Source organism: Macrobrachium nipponense, chromosome 11 (genome assembly GCF_015104395.2).
Source record: "Macrobrachium nipponense isolate FS-2020 chromosome 11, ASM1510439v2, whole genome shotgun sequence".
Classification (NCBI taxonomy): Eukaryota; Metazoa; Arthropoda; class Malacostraca; order Decapoda; family Palaemonidae; genus Macrobrachium; species Macrobrachium nipponense.
The window spans coordinates 52,464,954-52,470,953 of NC_061087.1; positions in this window are offsets into that span (position 1 = coordinate 52,464,954).

The window sequence follows — 6,000 nt, forward strand, 5'->3', positions numbered from 1 at the left end:
TTGAAATTCTGTCGGACTTCGGAGAATAAAGCTATATATATATCTGACAGGTAAGTGTCATGAACAAACAGTAAATTAGCTAACAATGACAGATGCTTGTTGTAACCCTACCTGGTGAAGGCCCTGTGTCGCCTCTACTTTAGTGGGTGCTTTGCAAGCATGGGGTAATTCCGCTTGTTGCCAAAGCTGATAATTCAAACAAAATAAAGGCCCTTACCCTGAGCCCAGTACAACACACACATAAAAAGACTGATTGGAGGGTACTCCAGTACACAGTGCCTCCAGGCTTCCCAAGACAAACTCAACAACCTTAACCAAGGTGAGGAGAGTGTAAAATAGGAGGTCTACTCCTATCCTTCGTTACCATACCAGTCACGGAGAACAGACCTAATGAACTGCATTTATTGTAAGCTGTTTTGACATCCTGAAGATAATGTGTAGCAAATAGTGATCTACATTTCCAGTATATAGACTGCAGGAGTGTAGAGAGAGAGAGAGAGAGAGAGAGAGTCCACGAAGTTCGGGACGAAATCGAGCGTCACAGATCCCCATCCCCTGGAATGCTTTACATCGAAAGACAGACCATGAAGTTCCCCTACTCTCTTCACCGATGCCAGGGCCAGCAAGAAGAGGGTCTTGAGGGTCAGATCCCTGTCTGACGACTCTTGGAGTGGCTCGAATGGTCTTCGAGTCAAACTCCTAAGGACGAGAGTCACGTCCCACCCTGGGGGCCTGAGTTCCCTGGGTGGGCAAGACCTTTCGAAGCTCCTCATAAGCAAGGAGATCTTGAACGAATTCGAGATATCCAATCCCCTCAGTTTTAGGACCAGGGCCAGGGCGGCTCTGTATCCTTTGACTGTGGGGACGGAGAGGAGCTTTTCTCGGCGAAGAAAAACGAGGAAATCCGCTACCTGTTGAAGAGTGGCTCTGAGAGGAGATAGACCCTGTCTACGACACCAACCACAGAAGACGGCCCACTTTCCCTGGTACACAGCTGGAGAGGACTGTCGGACGTGTCCAGCCATCTCTGTTGCTGCGCTGCGATTAAAGCCTCTCGTTCGCAAGAGATGGTGGATAACAGCCAGCCGTGAAGTTGTAGGGACTGGACTGTTTGGTGGTACCGTTCTACGTGCGGCTGGACGAGAAGGTTGTGCCAAAGGGGAATCTCTCTCGGTGCTTCCGCAAGCAGAGCCAGCAGGTCCGGATACCAAATGGCCTGGGGCCATTTGGGAGCCACAAGGATCATCCTGAGATTCGGGGTGGCCAGCACTCGGCTGATCACCTTGCAAATCAGACAGAAGGGAGGAAAGGCGTATGCGAAGAGGTTGTCCCACGGGTGTTGAAAAGCGTCCTCTGCAGCTGCCCATGGGTCTGGCACGGCTGAAAAGAAAACTTGGAGTTTTCTGTTGTGCCGGGTGGCGAACAGATCCACAACTGGATGCCCCCACAGGTTGAAGAGCCTTTCCGCCACGTCTGGGTGTAGAGACCATTCGGTTCCTATCACCTGATCCCGACGGCTGAGCTTGTCTGCTACTACATTCCTCTTGCCTGGAATGTAGTGTGCTGACAGCTCTATCGAGTGAGCCATGGCCCACTCGTGCACCTGCACAGTCAACTGGTGCAACGAAAGAGACACCAGGCCCCCCTTTTTGTTGACGTATGCCACTACTGTGGTGTTGTCGCACATCAACACCACCGAGTGTCCCACCAAGCGGTCCTGAAACTCTTGGAGAGCATAAAACGGCGCCTTGAGTTCCAGGACATTGATGTGCAGGTGCTTGTCATGATGGTCCCACACACCTGCAGCCAGCAACTCCTCCAGGTGTGCGCCCCATCCCTCATTGGAAAACAACAACATCTCCGGGGGGGGAGTGGGGAGAAGCACTCCTCTTAAGAGGTTCCTGTCGTCCAGCCACCAGGCTAGGTCCTGCCTCACCTCCTCCGTGAGGGACACGGGGAAGTACGATGGGTCCTGAGCCTGTGACCAACTCTCCTTTAGTCTCCACTGAAGAGACCGCAGGTGAAGACGTCCGTGAGGAACTAACTTCTCGAGTGACGACAGGTGGCCGATCACGACTTGCCATTGCTGAGCCGACTGTTCCTGTCGAGACAGAAATCGGTCGGTTGCCTCCCTGAATCTGCTGATCCGCAAGTCTGCGGGGAAGACTTGCCCTGCTACCGTGTCGATCAGCATACCCAGGTACTTCATCCTCTGCTTGGGCTCGAGATCGGACTATTCGAAGTTTACTACGATCCCCAGATCGCGGCAGAACTTCAGGAGTCGATCCCTGTCCTGTAGCAACTGCGAGCGGGAGCTTGCCAGGACTAACCAAGAGGATTGATGAACGGGTATCTGAAAATACGCGTCCTTCAGATCCACTGAAAGCATGAAATCGTTCTCCCTGATGGAGTCGAGAACGGAACGTGCCATCTCCATCGTGAACCGAGACTGGCGAATGAATCGGTTCAGGGGAGAGAGATCTATCACCGGGCGCCAGCCCCCCGAAGACTTCTCCACCAGGAAAAGGCGGCTGTAGAAGCCCGGTGACCGATCCCTGACGATCTCTACAGCTCCTTTGCTCAGCATGGTCTTGGTCTCCTGTCGAAGAGCGATGTCCTTTGATGTTCCCTGGACGTAGGTCTGAAGATGGACCAGGTTGGAGGTGAGGGGTGGCCGAGATTCGAAGGGTAGTAGATATCCCTCCTGAAGGACGTCTACTATCCAGGTCTCGGCACCGTAGCGCTGCCATGTTGCCCAATGGCTCGCCAGGCACCCCCCCACTTCCGGCAGCAGGTGAGGGGGGAACGCCGTCCCTAGCGTTTCCGCTTCTCTTCGACTTCTTCCCTGCCCCCCATCGAGAGAAGGAGGGCTGGGAGGGAGGCTGATGACGACCTCCCCTGGCAGAAGTTGAAGGAAGAGTCTTCCCTCGGGGCTTAGACTGGGCAACCGTCTTAGCAGCCGAGGAAGCGCTAGCCAAACTCTTGGGCTTGGCCGCAGTAGCTCGAGGCTGCCCAGAAGCCTTCGAGGGAAGAGAGAGGAGGAACTCCGAATAGGCCCATTACATAGTCCAAGTGCCGTCTCGCGCCCAGCCCCCCTGGATACCCGGGTAAGAACTGAAACCCAACGATGAAGTACCAGGTTGGCCCACAGGTTTACCGTCTGATGGGCGAGGTAGGAAATGGCCCTACCTCCAGACTGGCAAAGTCTCCTGAAAGCCGGGTCTTCTTTGAGAGTAGAACTCCCGGAGTTGGCCGCGACTTTGGATACTGTGAGGGACCACAGATCCAACAAGGAGACTGCCTGAAAAGCCGCCATAGCGGTTGATTCCAGGGCAAGTGCCTCCTGCTGCGAGAACCCGACAGGAGCTGCAGGGACACACCCGGAGTTAGCCATGCTAGTTCCGGGTTAACCTGTTTGGGCGGCATTGGATCCTCAGAAGGCATGTAGAAACGCCGCTGTCGCTGTAGAGGAGGAGGAAGTAGCTTAGATGACCTGCCTGACTTCAGCGAACCCTCCCGTCCGGAGACAAGAGACTCCACCTGGTCAAGCACGGAGTCAGCCAGCTCTGATCGCGGCAGACCCACCGTTGGTTTGGGTTCCCTCTTCGGGCCCCAAAACAACTCGAGCCGGGACGTGGGCTCGGATGGTGGGAGCGGCGATCCTTCCCCGAGGTCGTTGTGCTGACAAATCATCGCAATAACCTCGGCTAAGTTCCTCTGGATCTCTGGAGTGACGGTGTCTTGAGGAGTAGGACCGTCAAGTCCCTCCAACAAGAGCGACTCCCGAGATCCTCCTCCTTCAGAAGGAGGAACAGCAACAGACCCCTCTCGGTCTCCTCCTGTCACTTGCGCATACGTCCTGGTTGATCCTAAGACCGTGCCTGGCACATACAGCGTCGTGACGGGATCACTCCTAGGTGCCTCGCTCTTCCCGGCATAACCCGAGGAAGTTGAAGGTACAGGAGAGGAAGACCTGACGCTCCCCCCTCGCTCACTGGCAGAACCAGTGTGCTTGGAGGGCTGCAGATGATCACCAACCCGCGGTGCGGATCGAGCTGCAGGCCTGGTTGCACCACTCACCTGTGGCGAGCGGCTAGACTGAGCACAGCGGCCCCGGTCTCGTGCGTCAGATGACCTGCTGCTGGTCCCCCTATCCGCCCAGTCCCTGTGGGAGCGGCGGTCAGGGGACCTGCAGAGACCACTATCTCGGTGAGACCGGTGTGTGTCCTCGTGGCACGTCGAACAGCTGGTACCAGCCCGTGGCTGGTCAGAGACCGTCACGTCGACCCAGGTTACCGGCTGGTCGCTGCAAAAGCGGCCGCTGGCCTGGCGAGTCACCTGAGCGGCTCTCACCAGCCTTCTGCTCCGTGCCGCGGTCCTGGCGCCGAGCGGACTCTGGCGCCAGAACTTTGGCTGTACGGTCTCCTGCGGGAGACCGTACACTCGGAACCTCTCGCGAACGAGAGACCGAGCCGGAACCTGGCGTAGCGGCAGCGCCGCTAACAACCAGGCAAGGAAGTACCCGTGTTAGCCGGTACCCCTCTGGTCCCCGTCTTCTTCTTCCTTGCGGACCAAGAACAGGGCCAGAGTCAATCGTCGAGCTCGGGGAGTCATCATCGAGGTGCTGCACAGCTCTACTCTCTACGATGTCAGTGAGTTTAAATTCGCAAAGAAAGTGTGGAACACACTCAAGGAAATGTATAGTGAATTTGGGATTATTCACAATATGTTGTTTTTCAAGAAAATGGCTAGGTTGGATAAAGTGCCATCAATGCCAATGGCAGATTACATTTCCAAGATGCATGAGTTGATTCAGAAGGTGAGAATGGGTGGCATCCCAATAAATGACACTTGCTTTGCTGCTTTCTTGCTACTTGGGCTACCACTCAGGGAGTATGATGCTTTTGTGAGATCCTTTGAGGGTGATCTGGATAGGCTCACATCAAGAAATGTAAAGAGCAAGCTTGTAATGGATGAAAGGCAATTAGCATTGCACAACAGGGCGACATCAAGGAAAGAATAACTTGTTGCATTAAAAGCCATGGCTAAACAGCATTCTAAGCAGAAGCACAATCAGCAGCCTCAGAAGCAGGATACCTCTGGTGATAGTAGAAGTTCAAGGAGGAATGCACTAAGAAAGGGGATGCCAAGGCTTCTGTAGCTGAATTTGAAGAAGTAGAAGCAGTGCTCCTATGTGCTGAAGTGGATGCACATGCACACATGTCAAAATCTTCAGCGGGAAAGTGGTTTCTGGATTCAGGTGCATCAGATCATGTGTGCTGTGACATTGAGAAGTTCAAGGACATCAACCTGCAACGGAAGGGATCTGTGAAAATTGGTGATGGACACAGACTTTCAGTGGAAGGGATTGGGGTGATCATGATTCAAGCAAAATGTAAGATTGTGCTTCAGGAAGTGATGTATTTCCCTAGCCTATACTGTAGTCTGGTGTCTATACAACAGATCACTGCCATGGGTGCATCTGTACTATTCGTGGGTGACCTAGCAAAGGCATCCAAGGGTGACATTGAACTCTTTGTTGCTAAGAAAGAGGGGAAGATGTATATTATGAATCTGGATTGGCCTAGTAAAGATAATGAGGGAGCTACTGTGGCATTGCCCGCTAAGGTATCGATGCAGACTTGGCATCAAAGAATGGGTCATCTCAACTATGACGCTTTGAAGAAAATTCCAGTTCTGGCTAATATCAAGAAAGAAGAATGTGGAAAATGTGAAGCATGCATTGAGGGGAAGATGACAAGGATACCTTTTCCTGCAAGCACATCAAGAGCATCTAAACCTTTGATGCTAGTGCACACAGATATTATGGGACCCTTTAATACCCCTTCATTTGGTGGGTCCATTTATGCTACTGTGTTCACTGATGATTACTCCAGGTATCTGACTGTAATGCTAATGAGGTCCAAGGATGAAGCATTGTCTAGACTCATTCAATACAAGCCCAAGATGGAGAATCTCACAGGCCACACACTGAAGAAA